Source organism: Bubalus bubalis, chromosome X (genome assembly GCF_019923935.1).
Source record: "Bubalus bubalis isolate 160015118507 breed Murrah chromosome X, NDDB_SH_1, whole genome shotgun sequence".
Taxonomy (NCBI): Eukaryota; Metazoa; Chordata; class Mammalia; order Artiodactyla; family Bovidae; genus Bubalus; species Bubalus bubalis.
Window position 1 is genome coordinate 68,922,459 of NC_059181.1, and position 23,868 is coordinate 68,946,326.

The following is a 23,868-nucleotide window of genomic DNA, read 5'->3' on the forward strand; positions in this document are numbered from 1 at the left end:
TAAAGTCTGACACTGTTTCCACTGTTTCCCCATCTATTTCCCATGAAGTGATGGGACCGGATGCCATGATCTTCGTTTTCTGAATGTTGAGCTTTAAGCCAACTTTTTCACTCTCCACTTTCACTTTGATCAAGAGGCTTTTTAGTTCCTCTCCACTTTCTGCCATAAGGCTGGTGTCATCTGCATATCTGAGGTTATTGATATTTCTCCCAGCAATCTTGATTCCAGCTTGTGTTTCTTCCAGTCCAGTGTTTCTCATGATGTACTATGCATATAAGTTAAATAAGCAGGGTGACAATATACAGCCTTGACGGACTCCTTTTCCTATTTGGAACCAGTCTGTGGTTCCATGTCCAGTTCTAACTGTTGCTTCCTGACCTGCATACAAATTTCTCAAGAGGCAGATCAGGTGGTCTGGTATTCCCATCTCTTTCAGAATTTTCCACAGTTTATTGTGATCCACACAGTCAAAGGCTTTGGCATAATCAATAAAGCAGAAATAGATGTTTTTCTGGAACTCTCTTGCTTTTTCTATGATCCAGGGGATGTTGGCAATTTGATCTCTGGTTCCTCTGCCCTTTCTAAAACCAGCTTGAGCATCAGGAAGTTCATGGTTCACATATTGCTGAAGCCTGGCTTGGAGAATTTTGAGCATTACTTTACTAGCATGTGAGATGAGTGCAATTGTGCGGTAGTTTGAGCATTCTTTGACATTGCCTTTCTTTGGGATTGGAATGAAAACTGACCTTTTCCAGTCCTGTGGCCACTGCTGAGTTTTCCAAATTTGCTGTCCTATTGAGTGCAGCACTTTCACAGCATCATCTTTCAGGATTTGGAATAGCTCAACAGGAATGCCATCACCTCCACTAGCTTTGTTCGTAGTGATGCTTTCTAAGGCCCACTTGACTTCCCATTCCAGGGTGTCTGGCTCTAGGTCAGTGATCACACCATCGTGATTATCTGGGCCGTGAAGATCTTTTGTGTACAGTTCTTCTGTGTATTCTTGCCATCTCTTCTTAATATCTTCTGCTTCTCTTAGGTCCATACCATTTCTGTCCTTTATCGAGCTCATCTTTGCATGAAATGTTTCTTTGGTATCTCTGATTTTCTTGAAGACATCCCTAGTCTTTCCCATTCTGTTGTTTTCCTCTATTTCTTTGCATTGATCGCTGAAGAAGGCTTTCTTATGTCTTCTTGCTATTCTTTGGAACTTTATATTCAGATCTTTATATCTTTCCTTTTCTCCTTTGCTTTTCACTTCTCTTCTTTTCACAGCTATTTGTAGGGCCTCCCCAGACAGCCATTTTGCTTTTTTGTATTTCTTTTCTATGGGAATGGTCTTGATCCCTGTCTCCACTTGGATACAATCTCAAAAATGACAGAATGATCTCTGTTCATTTCCAAGGCAAACCATTAAATATCACGGTAATTCAAGTCTATGCTCTGACCAGTAATGCTGAAGAAGCTGAAGTTGAATGGTTCTATGAAGGCCTACAAGACCTTTTAGAACTAACACCCAAAAAAGATGTCCTTTTCATTATAGGGGACTGGAATGCAAAAGTAGGAAGTCAAGAAACACTTGGAGTAACAGGCAAATTTGGCCTTGGGATATAGAATGAAGCAGGGCAAAGACTAATAGAGTTTTGCCAAGAAAATGTACTGGTCATAGCAAACACCCTCTTCCAACAACACTAGCGAAGACTCTACACATGGATATCACCATATGGTCAACACCGAAATTAGATTGATTATGTTCTTTACAGGCAAAGATGGAGAAGCTCTATACACTCAACAAAAACAAGACTGGGAGCTGACTGTGGCTCAGATCATGAACTTCTTATTACCAAATTCAGACTTAAATTGAAGAAAGTAGGGAAAACCACTAGACCATTCAGGTATGACCTAAATCAAATCCCTTATGATTATACAGTGGAAGTGAGAAATAGATTTAAGGGCCTAGATCTGATAGATAGAGTGCCTGATGAACTATGGAATGAGGTTCGTGACATTGTACAGGAGACAGGGATCAAGACCATCCCCATGAAAAAAACAATGCAAAAAAGCAAAATGGCTGTCTGGGGAGGCCTTACAAATAGCTGTGAAAAGAAGAGAAGTGAAAAGCAAAGGAAAAAAGGAAAGATATAAGCATCTGAATGCAGAGTTCCAGAGAATAGCAAGAAGAGAAAAGAAAGCTTTCCTCAGTGATTGATGCAAAGAAATAGAGGAAAACAACAGAATGGGAAAGACTAGAGATCTCTTCAAGAAAATTAGAGATACCAAAGGAACATTTCCTGAAAACATGGACTCGATAAAGGACAGAAATGGTATGGGCCTAACAGAAGCAGAAGATATTAAGAAGAGTGGCAAGAATACACAGAAGAACTGTACAAGAAAGATCTTCATGACCCAAATAATCACGATGATGTGATCACTGACCTAGAGCCAGACATCTTGGAATGTGAAGTAAAGTGGGCCTTAGGAAGAATCCCTACAAACAAAGCTAGTGGAGGTGATGGAATTCCAGTTGAGTTATTTCAAATCCTGAAAGATGATGCTGTGAACGTGCTGCACTCAATATGCCAGCAAATTTGGAAAACCCAGCAGTGGCCACAGGACTGGAAAAGGTCAGTTTTCATTCCAATCCCAAAGAAAGGCAATGCCAAAGAATGCTCAAACTACTGCACAGTTACTCTCATCTCACATGGTAGTAAAGTAATGCTCAAAATTCTCCAAGCCAGGCTTCAGCAATACATGAACCATGAACTTCCTGATGTTCAAGCTGGTTTTAGAAAAGGCAGAAGAAGCAGAGATCAAATTGCCAACATCCGCTGGATCATAGAAAAAGCAAGGGAGTTCCAGAAAAACATCTATTTCTGCTTTATTGATTATGCCAAAGCCTTTGACTGTGTGGATCACAATAAACTGTGGAAAATTCTGAAAGAGATGGGAATACCAGACCACCTGACCTGCCTCTTGAGAAATCTGTATGCAGGTCAAGAAGCAACAGTGAGAACTGGACATGGAACCACAGACTTGTTCCAAATAGGAAAAGGAGTCCGTCAAGGCTGTATATTGTCACCCTGCTTATTTAACTTATATGCATAGTACATCATGAGAAACGCTGGGCTGGAAGAAGCACAAGCTGGAATCAAGATTTCAGGATAAATATCAATAACCTCAGATATGCAGATGACACCACCCTTATGGCAGAAAGTGAAGAGGAACTAAAAAGCCTCTTGATGAAAGTGAAAGTGGAGAGTGAAAAAGTTGGCTTAAAGATCAACATTCAGAAAACAAAGATCATGGTATCTGGTCCCATCACTTCATGGGAAATAGATGGGGAATCAGTGGAAACAGTGGCTGACTTTATTTTCTGGGGCTCCAAAATCACTGCAGATGGTGACTGCAGCCATGAAATTAAAAGATGCTTACTCCTTGGAAGGAAATTTATGACCAACCTTGATAGCATATTCAAAAGTAGAGACATTACTTTGCCAACAAAGGTCCGTCTAGTCGAGGCTATTGTTTTTCCTGTGGTCATGTATGGATGTGAGAGTTGAATGTGAAGAAGGCTGAGCGCCAAAGAATTGATGCTTTTGAACTGTGGCATTGGAGAAGACTCTTGAGAGTCCCTTGGCCTGCAAGGAGATCCAACCAGTCCATTCTGAAGGAGATCAGCCCTGGGATTTCTTTGGAAGGACTGATGCTAAAGCTGAAACTCCAGTACTTTGGCCACCTCATGCAAAGAGTTGGCTCAGTTGAAAAGACTCTGATGCTGGGAGGGATTGGGGGCAGAAGGAGAAGGGGACAACAGAGGATGAGATGGCTGGATGGCATCACTGACTCGATGGACGTGAGTCTGAGTGATCTCCGCAAGTTGGTGATGGACAGCGAGGCGTGGCGTGCTGCGATTCATGGGGTTGCAGAGTCAGACAAGACTGAGCGACTGAACTGAAGTGAAGAGCGTTCAGCATCGCCAGTCATCTTTGCAACAAATGCCAGAAGAACTCCTCTAGGCGGTAAATAGACTAGCAACATTAAAAAAAAAAAAAAAAAAAAAAGCAAAAGAAAACAAAACAAAAACAAAAAACAAACAAAAAAAAAACCCTTGTACAGATATAGATTGTTATATCAAATCTCATGGGAGCAGCAAACCCAACTACAATAGATACATACATACAAAAGAAAAAGCAACCCAAACATGAGGCTAAAGATGAAATCAAACCAGTAGAGGAGAGAACAAAAGAGCAAGGGCAGAAAAAAGACCTACAAAATTAAATTCAAAACAATGAAGAAAATGGCAATAAGAATAAACATACTGATGATTACATTAAAGGTAAATTGATTAAATGGTATCAACCAAAAGCTGGGTGGTTACAAAATCAAGATTCATATATAAGCTGTCTACAAGATACCCACCTCAGACCTATGGACCCATACAGGTTGAAAGTGATGAGATGGAAAAAGATGCTATATGTGAATGGAAATAAAAAGACAGCTGCAGTTGCAATACTCATATCAGATAAGACAGATATAAAATAAAGACCATTAAAAGAGAAGAAGGACAGTACATAATGATCATGGGATCAGTCCAAGAAGAAGATATAATAATTGTAAATATTGATGCACTCAACATAGGATCACCTCAATATACAAGGAAAATACACTGATCAGTTCTATGAAGACCTACAAAATCTTCTAGAACTGACATCATAAAATATGTCCTTTTCATCATAGGGAACTGGAATGCAAGAATAGGAAGTCAAGAGATACCTGGAGGAACAGGCAAGTTTGGCCTTGGAGTACAAAATGAAGCAGGGCAAAGGTTAATATAGTTTTTTCATGAGAACACATTGGTCATAGCAATCACCCTTTTCCAGCAACACTAGGGATGACTACATATGGACATCACAAGATGGTCAGTACAAAAATCAGATTGATTATATTCTTTGCAGCTGAAGATGGATAAGCTCTATACAGTCAGCAAAAACAAGACTGGGACCTGACTGTGGCTCAGATAATGAGCTCCTTATTGCAAAATTCAGGTGTACATTGAAGAAAGTAGGGAAAACCACTACACTATCCAGGTATGACCTAAATAAAATCCTTGATGATTCTATAGTGGAAGTGACAAATAGATTCAAGGGGTTAGATCTGATAGACAAAGTGCCTAAAAAACCATTTTGGACGGAGGTCGGTGATGTTGTACAGGATGCAGTGGCCAAAATCATGCTAAAGATAAAAAAAAAAAATATCAGCAGGCAAAGTGGTTGTGTGGAGAGGCTTTACAAATAGCTGAGGGAAGAAGAGAAGCAAAAGGAATGGAGAAAGGGTAAAAGACTCAGCTGAATGCAGAGTTCCAGAGAATAAGAAGGTCTTCTTTAATGAACAATGAAACAAAATAGAGAAATAGAATGGGGAAGACTAGAGATCTCTTCAAGAAAACTGGAGCTATCAGGGGAATATTTCATGAAAGAATGGGCATAATAAAGGACCTAAAAGAAGTAGAAGAGATTAAGAAGAGGTGACAAGCATACACAGTACTGTACAAAAAAGATCTTAATGACCTGGATAACCATGATGGTATGATCATTCACCTAGAGTCAGACATCCTGGAGTATGAAGTCAAGTGGGTCTCAGGAAGCATTACTACAAAAAAAGCTAGTGGAGGTGATTGAATTCCAGCTGAGCAATTTAAAATCTAAAAGATGGTGCTGTTAAAGTGCTGCATCAATATGTCAGCAAATATGGAAAACTCAGCAGTGGCCACAAGACTGGAAAAAGTCAGCTTTCATTCCAATCTCAAAGAAGGGCATTGCCAAAGAATGTACGGACTACCATACAATTTTACTCATTTCACATGCCAGAAAAATTATGGTCAAAATCCTTCAAGCTAGGCTTCAGCAGTAAGTGAACCAAGAACTCCGAGATGTACAAGCTGGATTTACAAAAGGCTAGATATCAAATTGCCAGCATTCATTGAATCATAAAGAAATAAAGGGAATTCCAGAAAAAAAAAAATCTACTTCTGCTTCATTGACTATGTTTCATTGACACCGCCTTTGACGGTGTGTATCACAACAATCTGTGGAACATTCTTAAAGAGATTGAAATACCAGACCACCTTACCTGTTTCCTAAGAAACTTATATGCAGGTCAAAAAACAACAGTTAGAACCAAACATGGAACAATGGATTGGCTTAAAATTGGGAAAGGAGTATGAAAATCTCTATATTTTCACTCTGCTTTGTTCTCCAGTCCCCAAGTCATGTCCGCCTGTTTGCTACTCATAAACTGCAGCATGTCAGACTTCCCTGTCTTTCACTATCTCCCTGAGTTTGCTCAAACACATGTTCATTGAGTCAGTGATGTTATTTAACCATCTCATCCTCTGTCACCCCTCTCTCCTCTTACTCTCAATCTTTCTCAGTAACAGGGTCTTTTACAATGGGTTGGCTGTTTGCATCAGGTGGCCAAAGTATTGGAACTTCAGCTTCAACATCAGTCCTTCCAATGAATATTTAGGGTTGATTTCCTTTAGGATTGTCTGTTTTAATCTTCTTGCTGTCTAAGGGAATCTCTAGAGTCTTCTCCAGCATCACAGTTTGAAAGCATCAATTCTTTGGTGCTCAGCCTTCTTTATGGTCCAATTCTCACATCCATACAGGGCTAATGGAAAAACCATAGCTTTGACAATATGGACCTTTGTTGGCAATGGCAAAGGAGAAAAAGAAAGATATAACCAACTGGATACACAGTTGCAGAGAAGACGAGAGATAAGAAAGACTAATTTAGTGAACAATGCAAAGAAATAGAGGAAAACAACATAATGGTTAAGACTAGAGATCTCTTAAAGAAAATTAGAGATACCAAGGGAATATTTCCTGCAAAGATGGGCACAAGAAAGGACAGAAATGGCAAGGATGTAACAGATTCAGAAGAGATTAAGAAGAGGTGGCAGGACTACACAGAAGAACTGTACAAAATAGGTCTTAAAGGGCTGGATAACCATGTTTGTGTAGTCACTCACCTAGAGCCAGATATCCTGGAGTGTGAAGTCAAATGAGACTTGGGAAGCTTTACTACGGAAAAAAGCTACTGGAGGTGATGGAATTCCAGCTGAGCTATTTGCCATCACTTCCTGGCAAACAGATGGGGAAAAAGTGTAAACAGTGACATACTTTATTTTCATGGGCTCCAAAATCACTGTGGATGGTGACTGCAGTCATGAAATTAAAAGACTCCTTCCCCTTGGAATGAAAGCTATGACAAAGCTAGACAGTGTATTAAAAAGCAGAGACATCACTTTACTGACAAAGGTCCGTATAGTCAAAGCTATTGTTTTTCCAGTAGTCATGTATGGATGTGAGAGTTGGACCATAAACAAGTCTGAGCACTGAAGAATTGATGTTTTTGAATTGTGGTGCTGGAGAAGACTCTTGAGCATCCCTTGGACTGAAAGGAGATCAAACCAGTCAATCCTAAAGGAAATCAGTCCTGAATATTCATTCGAAGGACTGATGCTGAAGCTTCAATAATTTGGTCACCTGATACGAAGACTGGGCTCATTGGAAATGATCCTGATTCTGGGCAAGACTGAAGGCTAAAGGAGAAGGGGCGGCAGAGGATGAGATAGTTAGATATCATCACTGATTCAATGAATATGATTTTGGGTAAATGGCTGGAGATAGTGTAGAATAGTGGAACCTGACATGCTGCAATATCTTGGGTTGCAAAAAATCGACCATAACTTAATGACTGAACAACATCAACAACAACAGTCACAAAAGAAGATACCAACAGTATGTGCTATGAGATTAGTAATAAACTGCAAGTAAAAACTATAGAAAACACGAACAAGTGGAGGCTAAGTAACATGCTACTATGGATCACTGGACAATGTCAAGGTGGAAATAAAAATATACTTAAAGACAAATGAAAATAAAGCACTATGAACTAAAACTTATGGGACAGCAAAAGTAGTTCTAAAAGTGAAGTTTATAGCAATACAGTCTTATCTCAGGAAACAAAAATCTCAAGAGGACTTTTGCATCTATGTTCATCTATTTTTGCATCTATAGGATATTGGCCTATAATTTTCTTTTGTGGTATCTTTGTACAGTGACAGGTTTTGTTATGAAGGTGATAGAGACCTCATAAAATGAGTTTGAGAGTTTCCATTCCAAACTTTTGGAACAGTTTTAGAAGGATAGGTGTTATCTCTTCTCTAAAATTTTGATAAAATCACCCTGTGAAGCCATCAGGCCCTGGACTTTTGTTTGTTGGGAAGTTTTTAATCATGATTTCAATTTTAGTGCTTGTGATTGCTCTGTTCATAGTTTGTACTAAACCTTTTTCCAAGTTGTCCATTTTATTGGCATGTATTTACTTGGAGTAGTCGCTTATGATCCTTTGTATTTCTGTGGTATCAGTTGTAGGTTCTCCTTCTTCATTTCTGATTTTATTGATTTTAGCCTTCTCCTTTTTTTCCTTGATGAGTGCCTCTAAAAGTTCATCAATTTTGTTCATTTTTTCAAAGAACCAGCTTTCAGTTTCTTTGATCTTTTTTGTTGTTTTCTTTTTATTTCATTTATTTCTGCTCTGACCTTTGTGATTTCTTTCCTTTTACTATCTTTAGGTTTTATTTCTTCTTCTTTCTCTAGTCATTTTAAGTTTAAGGTTAGGTTGTTTACTTGGTGAGGGGTGGGCTTCCCTGGTGGTTCAGGTGGTTAAGAATCTGCCTGCAATGCAGGAGACCAGGGTTCAATCACTGGGTCAGGAAGATTCCCTGGAGAAGGCAATGGCAACCCACTCCAGTATTCTTGCCTGGAGAATCCATCTGAATCCAATAATATATTAAAAAGATTATACACCACTATCAAGTGAGATTTATCCCAGGGATGTAAGGATTTTTCAATATCCACAAGTCAATCAGTGTGATACACCACATCAACAAATTGAACAAACGAACTCAAATAGTCATTCTATTAGATGGAGGAAAACTTTTGACAAAATCAGCACCCATTTATGATTAAAATTTTCCAGAAAGTGGGCATATAGGGAACATAACTTTAACATAATAAGGCCATATATAACAAACCTATAGCAAACATCATACTCAATGGTGGAAAGCGGAAAACATTTCCTCTAAGATCAGGCACAAGACAAGGATGTTCACTCTTGTCACTTTTATTTAACAGATTTTTGAAAGTCCTAGCTATGGCAATCAGAGAATAAAAAAAGTAAATGCAATTCAAATTGGAAAAGAGGAAATTAAACTGTCACTGTTTGCACATGACATAATGCTATACATAAAAAACCCTAAAGATTGGAAAACTACTAGAGCTCATCAATGAATTTGTTAAATTGCAGGTTACAAAATTAATACACAGAACTCTGCTGCATTTCTAGATGGTAACAAAGAAAGTTAAAAAGCAGAAATTAAGGAAAATGTCCTATTTCCATTTGCAACAAAAATAATTAAACACCTAGGAAAAAAAATCTAACTAAGGAGATAAAATCACTGCAGATGGTGACTGCAGCCATGAAATTAAAAGACGCTTACTCCTTGGAAGGAAAGTTATGCCCAACCTAGATAGCATATTCAAAAGTAGAGACATTACTTTGCCAACAAAGGTCCGTCTAGTCAAGGCTATGGTTTTCCCAGTGGTCATGTATGAATGTGAGAGTTGGACTGTGAAGAAGGCCGAGCACCGAAGAATTGATGCTTTTGAACTGTGGTGTTGGAGAAGACTCTTGAGAGTCCCTTGGCCTGCAAGGAGATCCAACCAGTCCATTCTAAAGGAGATCAACCCTGGGTGTTCTTTGGAAGGACTGATGCTAAAGCTGAAACTCCAGTACTTTGGCCACCTCACGCGAAGAGTTGACTCATTGGAAAAGACTCTGATGCTGGGAGGGATTGGGGGCAGGAGGACAAGGGGACGTCAGAGAATGAGATGGCTGGATGGCATCACTGACTCGATGGACGTGAGTCTGAGTGAACTCCGGGAGCTGGTGATGGACAGGGAGGCCTGGTGTGCTGTGATTCATGGGGTCACAAAGAGTCAGATATGACTGAGTGACTGAACTGAACTGAACTGAAGGAGATAAAAGACCTGTACTCTGAAAATATAAGAAACGTGTGAAAGAAATTAAATAGTTCACAAACAGAACTGGATGAGAAAGATATATATATATATATATATATATATATATATATATAATATACCATGTTCATGGATTGAAAAAGTCAATATTGTCAAAGTGACTATGATGCACAAGGCAATATATCAATTCAATGTGATATCTATCAAATTATCAATGACATTTTTCACAGAACTAGAAGAAAAAAAATCTCAAAATTTGTATGAAGATGCAAAAGACACCAAATAGTCAAAGCAATCCTGTGAAAAAAAGGGTTGTAGGAATAAGGATCACTTACTTCAGGCTATACTACAAAGCTATAGTCATCAAAACAGTATAATACTTCCACAAAAACATGAATATAGATCAATGGAACAGGATAAATAGCACAGAAGTAAACCCATATGCTTTTGGTCAATTGTTATTGTGTTATTGTTCAGTCGCCAAGTCCTGTCTGACTCTTTGTGACCCCATGGGCTGCAGCATGCCAGGCCTCCCTGTGTTTCACCATCTCCAGTAGTTTGCCCAAGTTCATGTCCATTGAAATGGTGATGCCATCCAACCATGTCGTCCCCTTCTCCTACTGCATTCAGTCTTTCCCAGAATCAGGATCTTTTCCAATGAGTTGGCTGTTTACATCAGGTGGCCCAAGTATTGGAGCTTCAACTTCAGCATCAGTCCTTCCAATGACCACCCAGTACTGATCTCCTTTAGGATGGACTGATTGGATCTCCTTGCAGTCCAAGGGACTCTCAAGAGTGTTTCCCAGCATCACAGTTCAAAAGCATCAATTCTTCAGTGCTTTGCCTTCTTTATGGTCCAACTTTCACATCCATAGATAGCTACTGGATAAACTACAGCCTTGGAGAAGTAAATGGCAACCAACTCCAGTATTCTTGCCTGGAGAATCCCATGGATGGAGGAGCCTGGTGGGCTGCAGTCCACGGGGTTGCAAAGAGTCAGACACGACTGAGCGACTTCACTTTCACTTCATTTTGACTATATACTAATGCATATATATATATGGAATTTATAAAGATGGTAATGATAACCCTGTATGTGAGACAGCAAAAGAGACAGATGTATAGAACAGTCTTTTGGACTCTGTGGGAGAGGGAGAGGGTGGGATGATTTGGGAGAATGGCATTGAAACATGTGTAATATCATATATGAAATGAATCGCCAGCCCAAGTTCAATGCATGATACTGGTAGCTTGGGGCTGGTGTACTGGGACGACCCAGAGGGATGGTATGGGGAGGGAGGAGGGAAGCGGGTTCGGGATGGGGAACATGTGTATACCTGTGGTGGATTCATGTTGATGTATGGCAAAACCAATACAATATTGTAAAGTAAAAAAAAAAAATAAAGAAAGCATAAATTTATATTAAAAAATAAAACAAAATATTAAATGGCAAAAATAAATAAATTTAAATTAAAAAAATAAAAATAGTTTAAAAGGTAAAAAAAAAAAAAAAAATAAAACTTAGCCTAATCCCTATAGATTCATCCAAGTTATTGCCTTTTTCAATAGCTCATTCCTTTTTATTGCTGACTGGTATACCATAGTATGGGTGTACCACAGTGTGTTTAACCATTCACATGATGAAGAGCATGTAGTCTGTTTTCATCCTTTGGTTATTACAAATAAGGATGTTGTGAATATACGTTTCCATTTTTCTGTAATTGCCCAAGAATGTAATTGCTGGATTGTAAGATAAGTGTGCTTGTTCAATTTTCTGGAAAACTATTTTCCAAGATGGCTGCATAATTCTGCCTTTCCAATATCAATGTACAAATGATCTAGTTTCTCTGTATCTTTGAAGCATTTGATGTTGTCATTTCCTCTTTGCCATTCTGATGGATGTGGTTTTAATTTAATTTTGCTTGTGACTGAACAAATATCTGTATATCCTCTTTATTTTTTGTTTATGTCTTTTGCCTATTTTTTAATTGTGTTTTTTTTTTTTTATATATTGTAATTAGTTTGCCAGATATGCCTTTTGCAAATATTGGAGCGGCCAAAAAGTTTATTCGGATTTTTCCATACGATCTTACAAACTTTTTGCCAACTCAATACTTTCTCCAAGTCTATACTGGTCTTTCCATCCTCTTACCATGAGCTTTCACAGAGGAAATGTTTTAAATTTTGATGAGATCCAATTTGTCAAGTTTTCCTTTTATATACTGTGCTTTTGCTTTCAACTCTAAGAATTATTTGCCTGGCCCCATACCCTGGAAATTTTCTCTTACAAATTTTTCTAAAAGTTTTATTGTTGTATGTGTTGTATTTAAATCTATGATTCGTTTTGAAATATATTTTTTAAAGGTTTGCTTTTCTACCTTCATATACGTCCAACTGCTCCAGCACCAATTTATCTGTCCAAAATTTCCAATTTTGTCAAAAATTAATTGGGCATATTTGTATAGGTCTCTTTCTGGGTCCAATTTTTGTGTGTTGATCTTATATCTTGTGACCTTGCTGAACTCACTTGTTAGTGCTGGAAATGTTCCATAGGTTCTCTGGGGCTTTCTTTGTAGACAATCATGTCTGCAACTAAAGGCAGTTTTATTTTTTCTCTTCCAAGTTGCATATTTTTAATTTATTTCCCTTGCCTTATTGCAGTGGCTAGAACTTCCAGTATTATGTCAAATAAGAGTGATGAAAGTGGATGTCCTCTACTTCTTCTTGATCTTAGAAGAAAAGCATTCAGCCTTTTACCATTAAGTATTATGTCACCTGGTAAAGAATCCACCTGCAATGCAGGCGACCCCTGTTCAATTCCTGGGTTGGGAAGATTCTCTGGAGAAGGGACAGGCTTCCCACTTAGGTATTCTTGGGCTTTCCTGGTGGCTCAGATCATAAAGAATCCACCTGCAATGCACGAGTCCTGAGTTGATCCCTGGGTTGGGAAGATCCCTTGGAGGAGGGCATGGTGTTCTTGCCTGGATATCTCCATGGACAGAAGAGCCTAACTGGTTACAGTCCATGTGGTCCCAAAGAGTTGGACATGACTGAGCAACTAAGTATTCACAGCACATTACATCACCTGTAGGGTTTCTTTTTTATTTTTTACTTTTCTGTAGAGTGAATGGAATAAAGATATTCTTTATTAATTTGAGGAAATTTTTGTCTATTCCTAATTTTCTGAAAATTTTTATCATGAATAGGTGTCACATATGTGAAGTAAAATTTTCTAAAAGTCCCATAAAAATTTTAAAGTAATATTAAGTTTAGTATAGTATATCCAAAGTATTATTGTTTTGGTATATGCTGCTCCTGCTGCTGTTTAGTCACTAAGTCATGTCTGACTCTTTGTGACCCCATGAACTATAGCTTGCCAGGCTCCTCTGTCTATGGGATTTCTGAAACAAGACTATTGCAGTTGGTTGCTATTTCCTTCTCCATTTTTGGTATATAATCAATATAAAATTATTAATGAGATATTTTACCTCCTTTGTGTACTCAACATTAGAAATCTGGTTTATATTTTACACTCACAGAACATCTTAATTCAGACTAGCCAGTTGTGGCTAGTTGCTAATATATTGGACAGCATGGGTCTAAAATGATAAAATCTCAAAATGGAAGCAGTTCAACATATTGTAACCACAGAATTTGAGTTGATCTATTTTGTTTTTCTCTCTTCAGTCTTTATTAAGATCCCATGGTGAGCAGGATGGCATAGTTCATCTGAACACTGTGAGTTCTCAAGCCAAATGAGTAGTACAGTATAACAATTTTTATGCTTTTTAAAAATTAAAAAAAATTAACTATTTATGCTTTTCATTTTTTCCTTTTTTAAAAAAATTATTTTATTTTATTTTTTAACTTTACAATATTGTATTGGTTTTGCCATATATCAACTTGAATCTGCCACAGGTATACACGTGTTCCCCATCCTGAACCCTCCTCCCTCCCCATACCATCCCTCTGGGTCGTCCCAGTGCACCAGCCCCAAGCATCCAGTATTGTGCACCAAGCTTTAAAACTATACTTTTTTTTTTTAAAGTATAGTTGAACATGTAGATTTTATTAGTCTGCTATAAGGGAATCAATAAATATAGAAATTATAGCCATATTTTATCCAATTTAGTCACTAGTATAGCTAGAGCTCCTGGATTAAGTATATGAGCATAAACTAAAATTGTAGGATATTAGTGGAGTGGGTGGGATGACAAAATCTAAAATTATAAGCCTCTCAGCAAACAGCTGTATAATTTGGGATAAATCCCTTGACCTTCTCAGTCCTCAGTTAACCCATATGGAAAATAAAGGTCTTAAGGACCCTTCCAATTCTAAGACTATAACAAAGTTCTTTGATCAAACTTCTTTGATCATGCATTCTATCAATAAATATATTTGAGGACTCTAATATGTGCCAGGCACCTGCATATAGACAAACATTATTATTTACTATTTCTTTATTGGAGCTAGGTCACAAAGATTCGGACACAACTGAGCAACTGAACTGAACTGAACTGATACTCTAGTGAGAGAGAGATAGAATTAAACAAATAATTACAAAACTAAGTTCAGTGATGAAACTGCTACAGGGTGAAAAATTCAAAGTCATTTAACCTACTGGGCAGAGGGAGGAGATCAGGAAAAGATTTCCTGACATTTAAGCAGAACATATTAGCTTTTTATCCCATTGTTAATTTATGCTGAAAGCTAAAATGTCAGCATAAATTTAAACATATTAAAGGTGATATTCTCACTGCCTGTAAAGTAAACATGGTACTCAAAGACAGAAGACTTTTCTCTTTGTGGACAGAAAGTATATAATGTTAATAATGGTAAAATTATTCTGAGAAAAGTAACCAGAATGTTTGTTGTCAGGTTTTGAAATATGGCATGTAACAGTCAAAGGCACTGGGTTTTTTTTTTTTTTTTTAATCTGGAGATGGATTGGGTTTTGGTGGAATGATAGAAAGGTAAGCTTATTAAGATAGATGAAATGTTGTCACAGGGCAATGGCAACAATTTTGTTCTGTGTGATCCCAAGGAGGAAACTATAGAAAGAAACATATCAGAACAATCTAAGAATAGTCAAAGGGGTTCATAGTTAGGGTACAGAGATTGGGGGAACTGAAGGAGATTAAAATTCGAACAAGTGTTCTGAATTTGATTATCTTCATAGTTCCTTTGAACTTTGAAATTCCAGTAAATTCAATATCATTTAGGGAGATGAAAAACCAATGAAATCCATTAGATTGCTTTCTTTAATTTTGAAAGTGGAACATTGACAAAATTTGGACATTGAGTAGGAAAAAACCTAGGAGGTAGAATTTTAAAAGTCAATAACTCAGAGAAAGCCTGGAAACTATCTAAAAACTCAGGATACATAAGGCTAGAGATCAAAAATACCAAGAACTTGGAAAAATGCAAACAACCACAGCATAACTACCTGGTCAAATCAAAGAGGCGATTGCAGGGAGAGAAAGCATTTCTTAAACACTGGAAAGAAGGTCCTAATTTGGAGAACAGGGAAGCACACAAATTGTAGGGCTTGAGGGGTAAGGAATTTCCGGGAATCCAGAATGGGATAGGAGTGTGACCAGGGAGACTTCCAGATGAGGCAGAGAATTTAGAGGTTTGGGGATCTGTTTCAGAGTGGGACAGATGGGTGTATGTCTCTGTCCTTCATTTTATCGTTCTAATTTTTACTGTTTTACCACTCCTCAGTCCTGGCATCTCCCCAGTGAAGTATCTCTCTTTCATTTTCAAAGTATATTATTATTTTTACACTTATTTTAAGAAAACTTCATTTTATTTTCTAAAGTTAAGTAACAGAGAAATTGGTTAAACCTTTGTCCACTACTCTTCAAAAATCTTGAATTATTAAAGGTAGTTTTGACTTGTGTGTTGATTCTTGATTGAATTTTCCCCCTTTTAAGTCAATAGCACTTGATATAAAAAAAGGTTCTGTTTTTAGTGCTACTGCCAGGCTGTGCTTATAGTTGATGGGTTTAAGAATGGGGAAGGCAGATAATCAAAGATCTCTGTTTCTCTGGTCTATTTACAGCTGTGGTGTCCATTGCCTTCATAGTTCCTAAAATGCGAAGGTTGTCTAGGAAATCAGAGTATCTGCTTTGGTGTGATAGTAGGGATAAAAAGGTGTTTGAAGAAGAACACCAAGAAACCCTTTGCTTGACTGAAATGAAAAGAGTGGATTGTCAGGTGAATACTTTAAGGACCTGTAATAGTCTTAATGAAGATTTATTGCAAACCTAAGAGGAATCATTCTTGACTCCTTCCCCGCACCCAGCTCCCTCCTTAGTGGCACCCTGGATCTGAGTTGCTTCTTTATTTAAGACTTCATATGAACCATCAACCTTTATAATTAATAGTTAATGAAAAAATTAAAGAAGCTAGTATCAACAAATATTATCAAAAATCTATTAGAGGAATATCTTACGTACTCATTTCATAAAATGTCAAGATGATGGATATCAATAATTAAGTTTTAAGTAGACATCAACATTCAAAAAACTAAGATCATGGCATCAGGACCCATCACTTCATGGCAAATAGATGGGGAAACAAAGGAAACAGTGACAGACTTTGTTTTCTTGGGCTCCAAAATCACTGCAGATGGTGACTGCAGCCATGAAATTAAATGAGGTTTGCTGCTTGGAAGAAAAGTTATGACCAACCTAGATAGCATATTAAAAAGCAGAGACATTACTTAGGCAACAAATGTCCATATAGTCAAAGCTATGGTTTTTCTAGTAGTCATGTATGGATGTGAGTTGGACCTTAAAGAAAGCTGAGCACTGAAGAATTGATATTTTTAACTGTGCTGTTGGAGGAGACTCTTGAGAGTCCCTTGGACTATAAGGAGTTGAAACCAGTTAATCCTAAAGGAAATCAATCCTGAATATTCATTGGAAGGACTGATGCTGAAACTGAAGCTCCAATACTTTGGCAACCTGATGCAAAGAGCTGACTCATTGGAAAAGACCCTGATACTGGGAAAGATTGAAGGCAGGAGGAGAAGGGGATGACAGAGGATGAGGTGGTTGGATGGCATCACCGACTCAATGGACCTGAGTTTGTGCAAGCTTCAGGAGATGGTGGACAGGGAAGCCTGGCGTGCTACAGTCCGTGGGGTTGCAAAGAGTCAGACACGACTGAGTGACTGATCAACAACAACAGACATTCTCTAATTCATTTATCAAATCTCTTCCTGGCATGCCTGGTATTTCACTGATAAATGGCTCACCCAGATGTTGGCAGCTTGTAGTATATTAGAGAGTAAGTCCCATCATTTGAGATTTCCCTACTTGATTTGTTTTTTAGCAATTCATTCTTAAAAGAAAATAATGAGCAACTAGTATTGGGCTTGTTACTGCCAGTCTTGGGCACTTGTAGGCCCTCCAGGTCAAAGGGAGGCCATTGTATACTATCCAGCTGATGACAAGAAGGGATGAAAGCTATTCTGTGCTTTCTAGCTGTTTCAAGAGGCAGAAATTTGTAATTTTTTTTTGAAGCCTTAGAATATCAGCCCTGGTGAAGTGAGGAAACATACTTCTCAGTAAGTATAAAATGACCTAATTCAAATTTGGCATCATTGTACTTAAGATGAATTAAAACAATTTCTTTATTGCCATCTCTCAATTAAGAAATGGTATTTTCCCCTGCCTTCCAATTATAAAAAATAATCTCATATTTGGATGATAATTTATAAATTCTAAGATATTCTCACTTTTTTTGGCCTTATTTGGTATTCTCAACAGCCCCATGAGGGAGGTCTAAATCATCATTTTGTAAATGGGGAAATAGATTTGGAGAGATTAAGGAAATTGATTGAGATTTCACAGTTGTAAAAAGACAAAGCTGAAGTTTATTAAAACCCAAGTATATTGGCTAAAAACCTAGTGTTCTTTTGAGGTATTGATCTTCTTCTCTGTCAAGGGCAAAGAAACTCTGAAACTGAAATAGTCAAGTCACACAATAAGTAAATGTCAAAGCTAGCATACTCAAATTTTCAAATTTAACTCAAGATAAGGACTTGAGCATTGGCAGTTTATCAAGGAGATGAGAAGCAGGAGTAAGGGAGCAGGGAGTACAAGACAGTATATCTAAGAATCTTTCTAAAAAAAAATAAACTTTGAATTCATTGATTTTTTTTTCTATTATTTTTCTGTACTTTGTTTCATTAGTTTCTGCTCTAAATGTCATTATTTCCTTCCTTTTGCCTTATTTGAGTTTAGTTTGTGGAGTTTTTTTGTTTGTTTCTTAAGGTAGAAGGTTGAGTTACTGATTTGAGATCTTTCTTCTTTTTCTTCCATTAAAGATTATTACTAGATATTGAATATAGTTCCTTATGCTATATAATAGGTCCTTGTTAGCTTTCTTCTTTATTAAAATCTGTCCTCATGATGATAAATTTCCTTCCACTGGTTTTTCTGCATCCCATAAGTTTTATTATGTTTTCCTTTTCATTTATCTCAAAGGGTTTTCTCATTTCCTTTGTGATTTCTTCTTCTAACCATTGGTTATTTAGCAATGTGTTTAATTTTCACATACTTATGAATTTCTCTAATATTCTTCTGTTATTGATTTCTAGTTTTATTCCATTAAGAGAACAAACTTTGTAAGATTTCAATCCTTTTAAATTTGTTGATGGCTACTTTATGGCCTAGCATATGGCCCATTCTGAAGAATATTCCATGTTCGCTTGAAATAAACATATTCTACTGTGGTTGGAATCAGTGTTCCAGAAGTCTAGATGTGATATCTAGTGGTTTATAGTGTTGGGTAGTATGTTTTTATTTGCAGTTTTTAACAGTGTTTTCTCTTTTACTTGAAAAAACCAGTAAACAGGAAACAAGTTGATAAAACTTTAAAAAGGCAGGAAACTACTAGCCAAAGCAACATATAAAATGAAAATGAAAAAATATTTCCAACTTGAGTTCATATATTAAAATTCTTTTTCTTTTAAAATATAGTTCTTGTGAAAAATAGTGTTTAATAAATTATAAACATTAAGAATAATTCTGCTTAACTTCTTATTCAATTAATTAATCATATTTATTGAATATAGTTAAATTGACACCATATACATTAGTAAAATATAAAGGAAAAATACATTAAAGCAGAAAACAGAAGATATGCATTTTAGATCTGGCTCTGTCACTAACTTGTTCTATGGCCTCCATGGAGAATCTGACTTCTCTGGACAGCAGTATCTGTATCAGTAAATATGGACTATTCCAGCTCTAGAATTCTATCTATAGGTCTGAAAAAGCATGAGGTTTGAGACTGAGAATTGAGTTTCTTTTAGAACTTCACCAGTTTCTCCAAGTAACTTTTTCCTCTCTAGGACTTGGTTATTGGATCTATAAAATAGGTATAATAATATACACCTTGCTAGGTATTTGTTAAGTTTAAATGAGATTTCATAGGTAAAGTAGCTAGCACAGAGTGTGGTGAACAATAGATGATTGCTTGTTAAATGTTTACTTTTCATTATGAGTAATAGAAAAAATAGTAGTGATAATAATGATAGTTGCTGTGCATGTCTGTACTCTTTTAAATGATAATCAGAGTTTTCACATCTCATAGAGAGGAAAAGTATTAATTCTTATGTAATTTTGGTAATTTTTATAGGCTAGAAAGTGCGAGGTAATAGTGGAAACTTTCTAGAATACAAAATACAAAAGAAAGTTTCAAGCTGGTGTACCTTTTAATTTTTAATTTATTCTTTGTGCAAAACTATATCCCTTTGGAGTTAGGCAGCTTTTAGAGCAATGATAACACTCTAACTTATATCTGGGCTTACAGTCTTGATATTTATTATCTCATTTCATTCTAATTCAGTATCTGATACATAGTAGAAGTTAATCATAGAGTTTATTGAATAACTAAATTCCTCTTGCAATATTTTACTAAGTAAGGCAGCAAAGATAACATCATCATAATCTTTCCTATGAAGCAACTGAGCCTCAAAAGAGAGGCTAATTAACTTACCCAGTGCCACAGGGCAAGTTATAAATTAAATCTGATATTTAGATATCCTGACTACTCCTTGCTTCTCACTTAACCTCATCATATGTGCAAATTAAAGTTTCTTAGCCCTTGCCTGTCTATACATTCTCCATATATAAAACAATATATTTATTGTTTTAAAAAGGCTTTCACAAAGTTATTATATTAGTGTGAAGACTATTTCTGATCTGCCTTTCTTTTCCATATGGAAAGGCAGTGAGGAAAAAGGCTTATTATTGCAAGCTATTAATGATTAATTATGTGTGAGTATTTGGTTATTTAGATTTCCAACAGGTTAGCAGAAAGAAAAAAGTCCAGAAAGAGAGGAGAGCTGGAGAGAAGACAGAGAGTAATAGAAGGTGGCCGGGACTGCCAATTTCTGGTGCTTTCCATGTCAGGCTTCTTGTTTTCTACATTTTATTTTAGCTTAATTATTTCAAAACTTTTGGAGCATAATAACATTTCCCACTAAATATTGTTAATTCTTAAGTGTTATTTTATTTTGCCTTGTGCCTAATTGATCTCTCCTTCATTGCTACAAATACATGTTCAATTTTACAACGGGAGGCAGAGTTGTAAAAGTAGAAGTTGAAATATGGAAATTCCCTTCAGTATTCACCTTTTTAGTGCCTTTAATGATATTGGCTTTCAACGTTATTTTCTTCCAATAATCAGAAGAGTTTCTCTAGTAATGCAGCTGGTTCACTTGTTGTCTATTATGTGGTATCTGTGGTATAACTGACAGGAAAAAAGCAATATGAAAAGGCTAAGAAAAACAGTGAGCTCAGCTGTAGAGTTTCAGACATTCTGTTCCGTGTGGTTGTAAAATTTCATGCTTTCTTTTTCTCATGTGAATTCTGTTACCAGATATCCTGTACACATATGACTATCCTGTGTTTCTGTCCCATATCCTATTTTTCTGTCCCATATCCCATTTTTATCTGTATCAGAAGATATAATGGTCCTCCCATTTGAGCCAAGACACTTCGTACTTGACTACCATTGGCATGTGTTACTTCTCCCCTCTCCAACTAACCTAGTTAGAACACATCCCATATTCTCCAAACTAAAAACACTTCATCAAACTTTCTCACATATTAGAATCACTGTGAAGCAGATAATACGTGAAATGAGAGTCTTGTTAGTCATATTAAATGATGCTAGCAATTGTTTCCTAAGTTTGACCTTTTAACTTTCAATTATTTTTTACTTAGAAATCATATAAATTGGAAATGGAGTGATAGCAGTCGCCTGAGTTTTAATTTAACTTTCTTTTGGTGTGGGCATAAATATTAACCTTGTTCTGACTTGTTTTCTTTAGGTTGAGCTAAGTAGATGAAGAAAAAAGCTCAGACCAATTATATTATAATTTAGTTGATATGCCCTGGGAAGGAAGTGGCATTTTAAATAATATAATATTCTGGTAAATAGAGTGCTGGTACATATGACAAGAATTATTATTACTATTTCAAATACTTTAATTATAATAATACCAAAAATTACTTAATGAAATATTTATATTAAACATAACTGAATCTTGCTTTTTGACAATATAGAGTGCCCGGCATGTAGAAAATATTTACTAGAGGTGTGTAAAATTGAAATTAAATTAGACCTGTGTTTTCATACAATGAAGGGGTCTTTGGGGTCATTATTACAAACATAAGTTACTCTAATACCATTTATTTATACAGCATTTTCAACTTTTTAATGCTTTTTAAATTTTTTCTCCTTCATCACATGGTAAACCTCTCATGTTATACTTTATACGCACTGTCCATAGTACCTAGCTCAGTCCAGGCCACGTATTTGAGTTTTAACTACGGGGTTAGAACTGTGGCTTCTGGTGAAAAGAACGCTGGATATGGAGTCAGGAGATCCAGATAGCAGTAAGTTATCTCGATTAAGTATCTTTCCTTTCTCTGAGCCTCCTCAATGCTTTCATTTGTAAAATTTAGGAAATAGACTTCTTAAGTCTTTTACAACTCAGAAATTCTGTGATTCTATGATTAGATAATGGATCTTTTTCCTGAAACAAAGAATTGTACTGTAGTCAAATAAACCTCTAAAGCCAGATAGAAAAATATAGAGTCCAAGTAAGTTGACAAACCATCTCAGTTTTCCCGGAACTGTTTCTAGTTTTAACATGGCAAGTCCTGTGTCCCATGTATCCTCTCAGTCCTGATAGCCTCAGGTATTTTGGCAAATGGTGTTTTTCCTTTATAGTGGCTTTAAGCATTTTTGTCTTGAATTCTACGTTGATAGATAGTGCTTGATTTTGGTGGTAGAGATAAGCAATTGAGTGAGAAAAAAAATAAGAAGAGCCCATGATATATAAATGAGCACCCCTCTCTGGTTAGTGGTAATTCAATGTCACTGAATCAATCACTTTGGAGAACTTCTCTGTACAGGGCACTGTATTAGGCTATGCTGTCAAATGTAGGCATGTAGAAGATTTCATCTCTGTGACCCAGGCTATCTGTGTGTGTGTTGGAGGGGTAGGATGGGGGTTATAGGAGATACACCTAAAAAATGTCTCCATATACCTCAAGACGGTATATGATGATTAAATGTGTTAAACTATTCAGGGAAGGAAGCAGAGGCCAGTGAGAACTAGACAAGGTAGAATTTAAGGTTTCAGAGGATTTGGATTAGTTATGAAAATGGCTATTCAGACAATCTAAGGGGTGGTACACACACTACTATATAGTGCACAGGTCCTACAGGTAAATAACTGTTCATCTGGGTACAATGTCCATGAAAAAATACCATTAGTTCAAAAAAGGAAGTTCTCCTAGAGATACAAAAGGGAAGTTTGTGATGATGAGGAGTTTGGGGTGAGATCAAGGGAACTGGGGAAACAGAACTACTATGAAATGGTCTCTACAATTTTTCTTCCGAGTTTTCCTCTACTTTTTAGGATTATTTAACTTAGGTCTCTGCTGCCACAATCTTGTTTGTTTCTCACCACTGCATTATGGATATTCACATGCAATAGAGGAAAGGGCACAGGCTTCAAAAGCCAAAGAGGCCTCTACCAACTTACTAGCTTTGTGACTTTGGATGAATGAAGTAGCTTTGCTGGAGCACTGTTTGCTCATTGATGAAACAGGAGCAAACATACCTACTTCACTGGGTTGTTCTAGAATTAAGGAAATAATTAATGTGCATAACATGCCAGACATTGTAGCTGGAAGATATTACAGGCTCAATGAATGGTAAATTCCTCACCTATCTCCTTCTAGGGTTCAGTTCAGTTCAGTTGCTCAGTCATGTCCGACTCTTTGCGGCCCCATGAATCACAGCACGCCAGGCCTCCTTGTCCATCACCAACTCCTGGAGTTCACTCAGATTCACGTCCATCGAGTCGGTGATGCCATCCAGCCATCTCATCCTCTGTCATCCCCTTTTCCTCCTGCCCCCAATCCCTCCCAGCATCAGAGTCTTTTCCAATGAGTCAACTCTTTGCATGAGGTGGCCAAAGTACTAGAGTTCCAGCTTTAGCATCATTCCTTCTAGGGTTATGATCATATATTTGTTTACTTGTCTAAGTAAGAGGCAAAATCTCCTTCAAATGGCCTCAGAAAGACTCACAAAGGAGTGTTCAAAATACAGAGGAAACATATTCTTTATATTTGTGGAAATCCCTGGAGACCTGGAGATTCAACCCCCTCTACCCACACTCCCAACCCTGTAGTTCATCTGCTTGTGTGATTTAAGTTGGGACATT

At 36.9% G+C, this 23,868-nt stretch overlaps 1 pseudogene; it reads right to left on the reverse strand.

Annotated features, from left to right (window-relative positions):
• The window catches only part of LOC112582027, a 49,361-nt pseudogene that overhangs the window by 23,910 nt on the left and 1,583 nt on the right, over positions 1–23,868 (reverse strand).